This window comes from Myodes glareolus, chromosome 14 (assembly GCF_982192425.1).
Source record: "Myodes glareolus chromosome 14, mMyoGla1.1, whole genome shotgun sequence".
Lineage (NCBI taxonomy): Eukaryota > Metazoa > Chordata > Mammalia > Rodentia > Cricetidae > Myodes > Myodes glareolus.
In genome coordinates, this window is record NC_142039.1 from 63,413,750 (window position 1) to 63,427,018 (window position 13,269).

Here is a 13,269-nt window from a genome sequence, read left to right on the forward strand (position 1 = left end):
CATCTTCAACTTGATTTTTGTACTTTCTGTGACCAAGTGAGTGGTGTCCAGTAATAGGATCTCACCACCAAGTCTGGTGAACAACCAAGAATAGTGGCTATGGTCTGTATTGTTTTGAGGGTCTTTGGGGTTTCCTTGGCTGACAGTATCTGACACTGGGATATTTACTTAACCTATGGCTCTTAGAAGGAAATGTATTCATTCATTGAGGACACTATCATACAAATTTCCTTTTTAGATTGTAGTTTTTAATAAGCTTATATGATCATGTTTTCACATGCGTTTTTCATATATCCTTAGTTTTGGCTTCTGCTTCCATGTCTAGCAGTCCCTTCTTCCCCCTTCATGTCTCATATGTTCTGCTATCCCCTTCCCCTTAAGGCCTCTTTCATGCCTCCATCCATCTAATGGTCCCTTTCTATCTTTCTGGCCATCACTAGCATTCAATGTTAAACAAGTAACTTTAAAAATGTATCACTGAAATTGGCCTGTAGGAGACTTCTCATGGCATCTGTCTCTCCCAGTGTGATATTTTATGGAGCCATCCATTCACTTGTAAATTTCATCATTTTTTATTTCTTTGCCAATAAATAAAATTTCATCATGGATATGAACATTTTCATTTTTCATCCATCCACTGGACACTTAGGCTTGTTCTATCTCCCCCCTGCTATAAGGAGAGCAGCAGTGAACACGGAAGTACAGGTAAATCTCTGTAGGGATGGAGTCCTTAGGGACTCCATTCATACTGCCATTAAGCCGTTCATATTCCCACACACCCATTCATTCTCCCACACACACGTTCATACTCCCACACACTCTTTACTACTCCCATACCCTAGTTCATACTCCCATACACCCATTCAAACTCCCACACACCTGTTAGTATTCCCAAACCCTCATTCATATTCCCACACACCCGTTAGTACTCCCACACACCCGTTCACACTCCCACACCCCCATTCATACTCCCACACCCTCGTTCGAACTCCCACACACCCATTAGTACTCCCACACACCTGCTTGTACTCCCACGCTCCCATTCGTACTCCCACTCACAGTGAATAAAGGTTCCTCTTCCCTAAATCCTTGCTGGCTCCTGGCATTTCTACTGATTTGTTTTTCTAATAATACTCATTCTGATTGCAGTGCAATGATTTTCCAAGCTCTTTTAAATTTGCATTTTTATGGTGACTTGTAGTGATGAGGCAATCAGACCTGCTTTTCATCCCGCCCAGCTCCTGCATGGCTAGCTTAGCCCAGAATAACACAGAAACTGTATTTATTTAAACACTGCTTGGCCCATTAGCTCTAGCTTCTTACTGGCTAACTGTCACAACTTGATTAACCAATTTCTATTAATCTGTATCGGCACTTGACTGTGGCTTACTGCCATGAGTCTAACCAGCGTCTGTCTCGGACAGAAGAGCCATGGCGTCTGCCTCACTGCCCTTCTTCCCAGCATTCTGTTCTGTTTACTCTGCCCACCTAATTTTCTGCCCTATTAAAAGGCCAAGGCAGTCTCTTTAATTAACAAATGAAAGCAACAGAAATACAGAAGTTCCTCCTACATCATTTCAAAATACAGAAGTTCCCCCAACATCAGTGGTTAAAGATGATAAACACTTAAAATGTTTATTAACCACTTGTTTTGAGCACTTGCTGCTAATTTCCTTAGGCTGTTTTGATCAGATTGTTTATATCTCTGATTGTTTTATGAGAGAATTTACTAATATGAACTTCCCCCTTAAAAGATGTCCTTCATAGGCTCACATATTTGAACACTTAGTCCCTAGTTGGTGGCACTGTTTGAAGTTATTGAACCTTTAGGAGTTCAGCCTTGCTAGAGTCCGTCCCTTGGGGTGAGCTTTGAGCATTCATAGCCTCCCCTGCTTTGCTCTTCTGTGTGGCTAAAATATGATTGACCTCTTAGCTTCTTGCTTCTTCCAACTTTGACCACACCTTGCCTGGCATTATGGATGCTCCCCCTGGAAACCAAAATCAATTCTGTTGTATGTACTTTACAGCCATAGTAATTTAATATAACAACAAAATGTAACAGAACTGCTTTTGATTTTTTTATGTCTAGTGTTGTGAGTTGGTACTGAGAGACAATGGATGGAAGCAGGGCAGAGGAGGCGATGATGCAGCAGGATCCTCAGGACAGATGCTCTGAAGAGGATGTCATCATGGATCATTACAAGATCCTCAAGACCCTCGGCACTGGAAACTTTGCTCAGGTGAAACTGGCCCTCCACCTCCTCACAGAGGTACCAGTTGATCTGAAGATGCAGGAAAAGGGTAAAACAGATTCTACAATAATTGGAAATGAGTTGGAGATTATGAAATTCCTCGATTATGAAATTCCTCGATCACACTAATATAATCAAATTGTTCCATGTCATGGAAACCACTGAACACATCTACTTGGTTTTGGAATATGCCTCAGGGGGTGATCTGGCTAGTCGTATCTTAGAAGTGGACTATATGCCGGAAGTGGAGGTCCGGCACATATTCACACAACTGGTGTGTGCAGTTAAATACTGCCACGAGAACGATATTGCACATAGGGACATCAAACCAGAAAACATTCTGATGGATGCAAATAAGAATGTTAAGCTGTGTGATTTTGGCTTAGCCGTCAATGTGAGTACTGAGCCAGAGTCAAGAGTGTTCTGTGGCACCCTTCCCTATTGTGCCCCAGAGCTCTTCAGCAGCCAAGGCTATGACCCCAGGGCACTTTGCATCTGGGGCATGGGAGTGGTTTTATATATAATGGTGACAAAGCACTACTCTTTCAGAGCAAAAGCTTTTGAACAGATGCAGATAGAAATGCAGGAGCCACATTGCTACATTCCACCAAAGATCCCAGGACACATTGGCAGTCTCATCATAAAGTTGTTCACTCTGATCCAAGGCAGAGGCCCAAGATACATCATGTTATGCAATATCCATGACTCAAGGGCAGTGAAGAATTTTCAAAACCCACCCTGTCCCTCGAAACACTCCCCAACAAGCCCAAACCCAGTATTATGGCAACCATGTGGGGCATGGGCTATAGCCCCAATTACACTGGGACTCTTAATGTAATAACAACTTAGATCAGCATTATTGCCACCTACTTTATATGGAAATATCAGTCACCCTGTGTGGACAACACCAACCATAATGGTAAGCTCATGCAGCCCAATATTGGCATGGCAACCGGAGATCCTCCCACCTGCCATTACTTCCTGAAGAGCGCAGGGAGTGAGCCTGGCAATTCCAACTCTACCCTGCCACCAAAATATCAGTCTCATGGTGATGAAAAACTCAAAAAAAAGAAAGACAGAAAAAAAATCACGGCATGCCTGCCATCCACTGCTGCCAGCAAAGAAGCCAACCTCACTCCACAGGTGTGCAGGGTTGTCCTTTGCAGCATGACCGTGAGCATCTTCTAAGCAGCAGGGCTTCCAAGGACCTGTCCTGTGGTCCTGTGCTGCATGTCCATGAATACCACCTGTGCAACAGCCTGCAGAAGAGGGACATTGTTCCCAAGAGCATGTCAGGTGGTCCTGTGCTGCATGTCCATGAATACCACCTGTGCAGCAGCCTGCAGAAGAGGGACATTGTTCCCAAGAGCTTGTCCTGTGTTCCTATGCAGCCCAACCAAGACGAACACCTTCTGAGCATCACCTTACAGAAGAGAAGCAGGGTTATCAAGAGCTTGTCCTGTCGCCCTAGGCAGCCCAACCATGATGAGCAGCTCCTAAGAAACAGCTTGCAGAAGAGAAGCGTGGCTTCAAGACCATGTCTCTTGGTCCTGTGCAGCCCAGTAATGATGAGCAGCACCAGAGAGGCACCTTGCTGAAGAGAAGCGTGGCTTTCAAGTGCGTACCCTGTGGTCCTGCACAGCATGACCATGATGAGAAGTAAGCAGCAGCCTGCAGAAGAGAAGCAAGGCAGCCAAAGCTGTGGTCCTGTGCAGCTTAACCATGAGCAGCTAGCTCCTGAGCAGCAGGATGCAGAAGAGAAGCATGGCGGCCAGTATAATGTCCTGTGGTCCTGCAGAGCATGACTGTGAGCAGCTCCTGAGCAGCAATCTGCAGAAGAGAAGCTTGGCTTCCAAGAGCATGTCCCGTCGTCCTATGCAGCATGGCCATGACGAGCAGCTCCCGAGTAAGAGGTTTGAGAAGAGAAACTGGGCTTCCAAGAGCATGTTTTGTGGTCCTGTGCAGCCTCACCACGAGCAGCTCCTGAGCAGAAGCCTGCAGAAGAGAAACATAGTTTCCAAGAGCGTGTCTTGTGGTCTGGTACGGTACACCATGGTGAGCAGATCCTGAGCAGCAGACTACACCAGAGAAGCAGGGCTGCCAAAGCATTTCCTGTGGTCCTGTGCAGCCTATCCACAAGTAGCTCCTGAGCAGCAGCTTGCAGAAGAGAAGCATGTCTTCCAAGGGCGTGTCCTCAGTTCCTATGCAGCCCAACCATGATGAGAATCTCCAGAGAGGCAGCCTGCAGAAGAGATACGTGGCTTCCAAGAGCATGGCCTCTGGTCCTGGGCAAAATGACCGTGAGTGGCTTTTGAGTAGCAGCCTGCAAAAGGCAAGCAGGGCTTTCCAGAATGTGTCCTGTGGTCTTGTGCAGCGTGACCATGTTAAGCAGCTCCTAAGTAGGTGCTTGCAAAAAAGAAACGTGCCTTCCAATAGCAGTTCCTGTGGTCCTGTTCAACATGGCCATGATGAGCAGCTACTGAGCAGCAGGCTGCAGAAGAGAAACAGGATTTCCCAGAGCGTGTCTTGTGGTGCAGTACAACCATGATGAGAAGCTCCTGAGCAGCAGACTAGAGAAGAGAAACAGAGCTAACAAGCCGTGTCCTGTGGTCCTGTGCAGCCTATCCACGAGCAGCTCCTGAACAGCAGCCTGCAGAAGATATTCAGGTTTTTCCAGTGCATGGCCTGTGGTCCTGGGCATTACAACCACGGCGAGCAGCTCCAGAGCAGCAGCTTGCAGACGAGAAGCAAGATAGACAATGGATGGAAGCAGGGCAGAGGAGGCGATGATGCAGCAGGATCCTCAGGACAGATGCTCTGAAGAGGATGTCATCACGGATCACTACAAGATCCTCAAGACCCTCGGCACAGGAAACTTTGCTCAGGTGAAACTGGCCGTCCACCTCCTCACAGAGGTACCAGTTGCTCTGAAGATGCTGGAAAATGGTAGAACAAATTCTACAATAATTGGAAATGAGTTGGAGATTATGAAATTCCTCCAACACCCTAATATAATCAAATTGTTCCATGTCATGGAAACCACTGAACACATCTACTTGGCTTTGGAATATGCCTCTGGGGGTGATCTGGCTAGTCGTATCTTAGAAGAGGGCTATATGCCGGAAGTGGAGGTCCGGCACATTTTCACACAACTGGTGCGTGCCATTAAATACTACCACGAGAACGATATTGCACATAGGGACATCAAACCAGAAAACATTCTGATGGATGCAAATAAAAACGTTAAGCTCTGTGATTTTGGCTTAGCCGTCAATGTGAGTACTGAGCCAGAGTCAAGAGTGTTCTGTGGCACCCTTCCCTATTGTGCCCCAGAGCTCTTCAGCAGCCAAGGCTATGACCCCAGGGCACTTGGCATCTGAGGCATGGGAGTGGTTCTATATATCATGGTGACAAAGCACTACCCTTTCAAAGCAACAGCTTTTGAACAGATGCAGATAGAAATGCAGGAGCCACATTGCTACATTCCACCGAAGCTCCCAGGACACATTGGCAGTCTCATCATAAAGTTGTTCACTCTGATCCAAGGCAGAGGCCCAAGATACATCATGTTATGCAATATCCATGACTCAAGGGCAGTGAAGAATTTTCAAAACCCACCCTGTCCCTCGAAACACTCCCCAACAAGCCCAACCCCAGTATTATGGCAACCATGTGGGGCATGGGCTATAGTCCCAAGGACTATAGGAACTCTTTTTGTGATAACAAGTTTGACAGGATTATGGCAACTTACTTAATATTGAAATATCAGTCATCCTGTGTGGACAACACCAACCATAATGGTAAGCTCATGCAGCCCAATATTGGCATGGCAACCGGAGATCCTTCCACCTGCCGTTACTTCCTGAAGAGCATAGGGAGTGAGTCCGGCAATTCCACATCTACCATGCCAGCAAAATATGCATCTCATGGTGATGAAAAACTCGTGGGAAAGAGAGACAGAGAAAAATCACAGCATGCCTGCCATCCACTGCTGCCAGCAAAGAAGCCAACCTCACTCCACAGGTGTGCAGGGTTGTCCTATGCAGCATGACCGTGAGCATCTTCTGAGCAGCAGGGCTTCCAAGGGCCTGTCCTGTGGTCCTGTGCTGCATGTCCATGAATACCACCTGTGCAGCAGCCTGCAGAAGAGGGACATTGTTCCCAAGAGCATGTCCTGTGGTCCTGTGGAGCATGTCCATGAATACCACCTGTGCAGCAGCCTGCAGAAGAGGGACATTGTTCCCAAGAGCTTGTCCTGTGTTCCTATGCAGCCCAACCAAGACGAACACCTTCTGAGCATCACCTTACAGAAGAGAAGCAGGGCTATCAAGAGCTTGTCCTGTGGTCCTTGGCAGCCCAACCATGATGAGCAGCTCCTAAGAAACAGCTTGCAGAAGAGATGTATGGTTTCCAAGAGCATGTCCTGTTTCCTGGACAAAATGCCCATGAGTAGCTCCTGCGTAGCAGCCTGCAAGTGTCAAGCAGGGCTTCCCAGAATGTGTCCTGTGGCCCATGCAGCAAAGCCGTGAGCAGATCCAGAGCAGCAGCCTGCAGAAGAGAAATGGGGTTTCCAAGAGTGTATTCTGTGGTCCTGTGTATCACAACCATGAGGAGAATCTGAGCAGCAGCCTGCAGAAGAGAAGCAGGGCTTCTAAGAGCATGTCCTGTGGTCCAGTGCAGCCTTTCCATAATAAGCTTTTGAGAAGCATTCTACAGAAGCGAAACAGGATTTCCCAGAGCATGCCATGTGTTCTGGTGCAGCACAGCTATCACGAATACCTCTTGAGCAGCAGCCTAGAGAGGAGAAGCAGGGCTGCCATGAGCACGTCCTGTTGTCCCAGGCAGCACAACCATGATGAAGATCTGAGCATCACTTCCAGAAGAGAAGCAGGGCTTCCAAGAGCATGAACTGTGGTCCTGTGTAGCATGACTGTGAACTCCTCCTGAGCAGCAGCCTGGAGAAGAGAAGCAGGGCTTCCAAAAGCATATGCTGTGGTCTGGTGAAGAACAACCCTGAAGAGCAACTGAGCAGAAGCCTACAGAAGAGAAGCAGGGCTTCCAAGAGTGTGTTCTGTGACCCTGTGCAGCATGACCTTGAGCAGCACCTGGGTATTCTTTCTGGAAACCACATCACCCAGTTGGAACCCCAGAATGAATAACCCCCTAAGAGCAGCTCATTCCTCCATCAAACACCATCTTCAAAAAGCTCTGAAGAGAGACTAGGGAATGTGAACATCAGAGACGCTCATGAGGACAAGAGACAGACTCCTAGGGACATCTGAACCAAACCACACCAGTGCTCAACCCCAGAGAGTGACCATAGCCTCTCCTCACCTATGGGGTGGATGGAAGCAGTTGAAGAGGACAGTAGTGAAGGGTTATGAAGATTATTCTGCTGTTTGCTGGTGTAGGAGTTTTTTTCTGTTTATGCATTGCTTTCATTGGTTAATGAATAAAAAAACTGCCTTGACCTTTTGAGAGGGCAGAACTTAGGTAGGCAGGGAAAACAGCACTGAATGTTGGGAGAAGGAAGGCAGAGAGACAGAGAGCAGCCATGGATCCACCACCAGAGTAAGACATGCTGCCGAAACTTAGCCTGTGAGCCACTGCCACATGGCGATACACAGATTAATAGAAATGGGTTAAACTAAGATGTAAGCATTAGCCAATAAGAAGTTAAAGCTAATGAGCCAAGCAGTGATTTAATGAATACAGTTATTTCAAGACTAAACTGGCTGGGCTGCCAGGAAAAACAAGTGGCCCTCCCTTGCAACAGTTTGCCAGCCCAAAGAAGAAGCTGTACTTCCAAGAGAAGAGAGGCTCCACAGGAAGGAGGGGACAATATAGTCACATGAAACCAGGTGGAAGGGGAACAGGGGAGTCCCACAAAACCAGGTAAGGGGAACCAAAATGTACTTCTGTATTTTATTTAATTTATGCATTTCTAACATCCTTTGGTAACTGACACATGGATATTGCACACGCTTCTGGAATATGTACCTTAACATGTGTGCCATATCCTGTGCTGTCAGCAATTGAGGACCCAACCTCACATCACTCTCCTTATGTGGAACCTGAGAGAGTTGACTGTAAACAGAAGTTTCTGTCCTGCCTGGTCCTGCAGCCATTCAGTCCCATGGCTTGAGCCACCACTCTGGGACTGGCAGTGGTCTCTGCCTGGGCCTGGCTCCTCCAAGGGCCTGTTGTCTACTACCACTTGGTCTGCTACGACTGCTCGGGCCACCACTCTGGGACTGGGACACTTTCTATTCTCATATTAAAAGTTTTTCACTACTGATCCTAGCTTGAGTCCCAAGAGACATCATACTATGAAATATCTGTGGCTCAGTGAAGAATTTTCAAAACCTCTTCTGTCCCTAGAAACACTCCCCAATAAGGCCAACCCCAGTATTTTGGCAGCCATGTGTGGCATGGGCTATAGCCCCAAGGACATAGCGACTCGTTATGTAATAACAACTTTGACCGCATTATTGCCACCCACTTAATATTGAAATATCAGTCACCCTTTGTAGACAACATCAACCATAATGGTAAGCTCATGCAGCCCAATATTTCCATGGCACCATTACTTCCTGAAGAGCATAGGGAGTGAGGCCGGCAATTCCACTTCTACCCTGCCAGCAAAATATCCATCTCATGGAAATTACAAACTCATAATAAAGAAAAGCAGAAAAAAAAATCACAGCATGCCTTCCGTCCACTGCTGCCAGCAAAAAAGCCAACTTCACTCCACAGGTGTGCAGGGTTGTTCTTTGCAGCATGGCCATGAGCAGCTCCTGAGCAGCAGGGCTTCCAAGGGCCTGTCCTGTGGTCCTGTCTTGTGGTCCTGTGCTGCATGTCCATGAATACCATCTTTGCAGCAGCCTACAAAAGAGAGACATTGTTCTCAAGAGCTTGTCCTGTGGTCCCATGCAGCCCAACCATGATGAGCAGCTCCTGAGAAGGAGCCTGCAGAAGAGAAGCAGGGCTTCCAAGAGTGTGTTCTGTGGCCCTGTGCAGCATGACCTTGAGCAGCACCTGGATAGTCTTTCTGAAAACCTCATTGCTCAGGTGGAGGCCCAGAATGAAAATCCCCCTAAGAGCGGCTCATTCCTCCAGCATACACCATCTTCGAGGAGCTCCGAAGAGGGACTTGAGAATGTGACCACCACAGACGCTCATCAGGACAAGAGCTTGACCCCCCAGCAAACATCGGAACCAAACCTCACCAGTGCCCAACCCCAGAGAGTGACCATAGCCTCTCCTCACCGATGGGGTGGATGGAAGCAGGTGAAGAGGAGACTAGTGAAGGGCTTACGAAGATTATGCTGCTGTTTGCCAGCTGAGAGGAGAAGCTGTACTTTCCAGAGAAGAGTGGCTCCACAGGAAGGAGGGGACAATGGAGTCACCTAAAACAAGGTGTAAGGGGAAGACAGGAATCCCACAAAAGGTAAGGAGAACCAAAGTGCACGTCTGTATTTTATTTAATTTATGCATTTCTAACATCCTTTGGTAACTGACACATGGCAATTGCACATGCTTCTGGATATGTACCTTAACATGTGTGCCATATCCTGTGCTGCCAACAATTGAGGACCCAACCTCACATCACTCTCCTTATGTGGAATCCGAGAAAGTTGACTATAAACAGAAGTTTCTGCCCTGCCTGGTCCTGCAGCCATTCAGTCCCAAGGAAACACACAGAGGCTTATATTAATTATAAACTATTTGGCCTATTAGCTCATGCTTATTTTCAACTAGCTCTTACAACTTAAATTATTCGTTATTCTTATCTATGTTTAGCCATGTGACTTGGTCCCTTATCTCAGTGAAGCATTTTTATCTTGCTTCCTCAGTGTCTGGGTGGCGCAGACTGAGCCTTTCCTTTTCCCAGAATTCTCCTAGTCTCATCCCCTTGCCCTTCTCACCTGTCATTTTCTCATGTGTGAGAGGAGATGGCTTAGAATGTTGGAGCAATGATCTTCTCACCAGACCGACGGTTACTCCATCCCTACCCCAGCTGAGCCCAGGTAGGTTAGCCTGATTGAGTCCACACCCCAAGCAGTCTTTTGTGACAAATTGTTGACACTTGTCAGGGTGGACAGCCCTACAAGGACAGTTTTGGGGACCTCCTGACACAGGTCGTGAGCTCTTTGTAGATTTTGTTAAGGTCCTTGTCCCTTGTGAGCCTCAGAGTTCGTCCTTGTATATTGACTCTACAACAGTTTGACTCATGGTCTTGCCAAGGTAGAGTAACCTTAGTTGGATGCTGGTCTCAACCTGTCACACAATAGAAGATGCTGCATCTATTGGTGCTGTAGGATTTGGATTCCAGTGTGGCCAGGTTAGTGGATGTCATGTGTGGTCAGGAGGCAGAGGGATTCCTGTGTTAGAATGCCTCTTGGTATTCTTCTCAGTATGGCTGAGTCCTGTAGCTCAGTGCAGAGCAAAGCCTGGGTAAACCTGAGCTTGACAGTGTCCCCAGAGTGCTGTATGTCCTTACTCCCCAGACTCCCCGGCAGGTGTTGGATTTGCTTCCTGTTCCATGGCCTTCGTCCAGTCCAGGCTAGAGGATCCAGTCTCATGTCATTCTGGGCCAGTGGGTCACAAGAAGGAAGCCTGTCTTCTGTCTTTCAGGACAGTGCCAGCGAGCTGGAGAAGATTGTGTGTCACTTTGGACGGCTGAAATTGTGCACCACTTTGTAGAGGTGAGTGGGCCTGGCCAGGCCTAGGGCATAGCAACTCCAGATGCTATTCTTAGTAGTTGTGGAACTAATTTGAACCCCGTGTCCACATTTAGGGTCAGGCCTAGACAGAAACATTGATCGCCATCAGGCTAGGGGTTTTAGCCAGCACTGTCAGCTTGTATGTCTTGCTGTACGAGTTGTGTGCATGTTCTCCTGGGTAGAGAGTGGCTCCTTGCACTTAAGAGTGGCCACCCACACAGTGTTGAATGCAGGGGCCAAATGTATGGGGCTCTCACTGCTGAAGATGTCACTGAGTCCTTTGGGAAAAGATAAGCTGCAGGGGTCTGATCTAACCTCACTCCTGGCCTGAGTACAAAGGGAAGTATGAGGTTGCTGAGGCCAGCCTGCCTCATCCCCAGGAACAACTGTCACTGGCCTGCCCTACAAAGGAGGACAGGGAGAAGGCACAGGTGTGACTTTGAAAGGGTCTTGAGGACAGCTCACCTTCACCCTGGCCTTCTATGCTGCAGTGGTTTGAAAGAAAATAATCACCAAAAGGATTGGCACTATTGGGAGGTGTAGCTTTGTTGGAGGAGGGGTGGCTTTGTTGGAGGAAGTGTGTCACTGTGGGGCGGGCTTTGAGGGCACATATATGCTCAAGCCACACCTAATGTCTCAGATCGTTTCTTGTTGCTTTCTGATCATGACACAGTCAGCACCATGTCTGCCTGCACACTGCCATGACCCGCCATGATGATAATGGACTGAACCTCTAGAAATGCAAGACACCACAGTTAATTTTCCTTTATAAGAGTTGTCATGGTCATGGTGTCTCTTCACAGCAGTAGAAACCCTAAGACATGTGCCTAGACCATCATGGAGAAAAGCTTGGTTGAAGATGGACAGCATCTTTTCACACTTGTACAGCATGACAGCCATCCTGTATCTCTGCCATGAGGACCAGCCTCCAAGAGCTCAGGGTTTGGAGGTGAGCCTAAGGAGTCAGTGGACCTTGGACTTCTCTGAGGGAGAAAAACTCAACTTGGGGCCTGCAATGAAAGAAAACACACACACACATACACACACACACACACACACACACACACACACACACACACACACACACCTCATGCATCTTCAACATATCCGGATCTCCCCCAGGGTGCTGATAAATGGCAAGCCTTCAGCAGGTCAGAGAAAAGAGGAGATGCAGAGCAGGTGAACTAGTGGACACACAGAGACAGGAGGAGTTTCCTGAGGGCCAAAGGTTAGTTCTTTCTGTCACTTGATCTACTATATTTTTGTCTGTTTCCCTTCTATCTTGATGTCTTCCTTCTAACTTTCCTTCTACATCTTTTCTGATGTTTTCCTTTCTTCGTTTTTGATGTTTTCCTTCTAACTTTATTTTTTCTCCCTTATAGGTTATATACCACAGAAAACTGTTAATTACAATGTGATTATATTCTCTTTTTCAAAAATGATTAAAATTTAAATTACGAGTTTAAAAAACACCATGTTTTTATCATGATTAAATGTTTTATGTACTACAAGTGAAAAACAAGTCGTCGCAAAAACCCACATATATTCATACCCAAGCAACTCGTTATCAATAATCAGTGTAAGCAATCAAGGTATTTTTCTCAGCCATTTTTTTTTTCTGGCAGGTACCACTTTGCAGTTAAAAAGAAAGAACCAATCATTTTATTACCACTTTGCAGTTGAAAAGAAAGAACCAATCATTTTATTATTCATTTCAAAAGATTATCTTATAAGGAATCTTAAAGTAATCACAAACCTAAACTTTCATAGATGAAAAACAGTCGTCTCTAAGTTCTCAGGGCATACAAACTCATCAACAGATTTTTTTTTTTATCTGAAATCTAAGGGCAGAAGTGAGTATAAGGGATTAATCATCACCTTTGGTCACCAACCAATCCTGGCAAGAAAGGCATGTCACCTAATAATATTTGGGCTGCTTTGTTCCTGTTTACCAACCTTAATGAGTCCCTGACTCAGCCATGAGCCTTTCTAAACTTTAGATTGTTTCCTTGGGTTTTTCACCTCAGAACTGTTAATGAAACATCTTAATATAGCCTTACGTCATTTTCATAGCTTTGTTTCAGCTATGATGTACTCTGAAACCTGCGAACACATCTCCCAATATTGAGACTGAAAGAGTTTAAGCTACTGGGACACAAGTCCTTAATCATTAACTTAAGTTACAGCCTATACAACTCCTCAACAGAAGCTCATGTGTTCTAGCTGTGTGATACTTCCTTGTTTCATTTTTTATCCTCTGGAGCCTCTGCTTTATCAGAGGCAGGGACAAC

At 46.5% G+C, this 13,269-nt stretch overlaps 2 pseudogenes across 1 annotated transcript; both read left to right on the forward strand.

Moving 5' to 3' along the window:
* The first annotated feature begins 2,100 nt into the window (after positions 1–2,100).
* LOC148119892 (sperm motility kinase X-like) lies at positions 2,101–3,440 on the forward strand (annotated as a pseudogene).
* On the forward strand, positions 2,824–12,450 carry LOC146892082 (uncharacterized; annotated as a pseudogene). Its single transcript, XR_015734921.1, has 4 exons — positions 2,824–7,409; positions 9,061–10,960; positions 11,782–11,927; positions 12,101–12,450. The product of XR_015734921.1 is annotated as an uncharacterized LOC146892082 (transcript).
* The last annotated feature ends 819 nt before the right edge of the window (positions 12,451–13,269 follow it).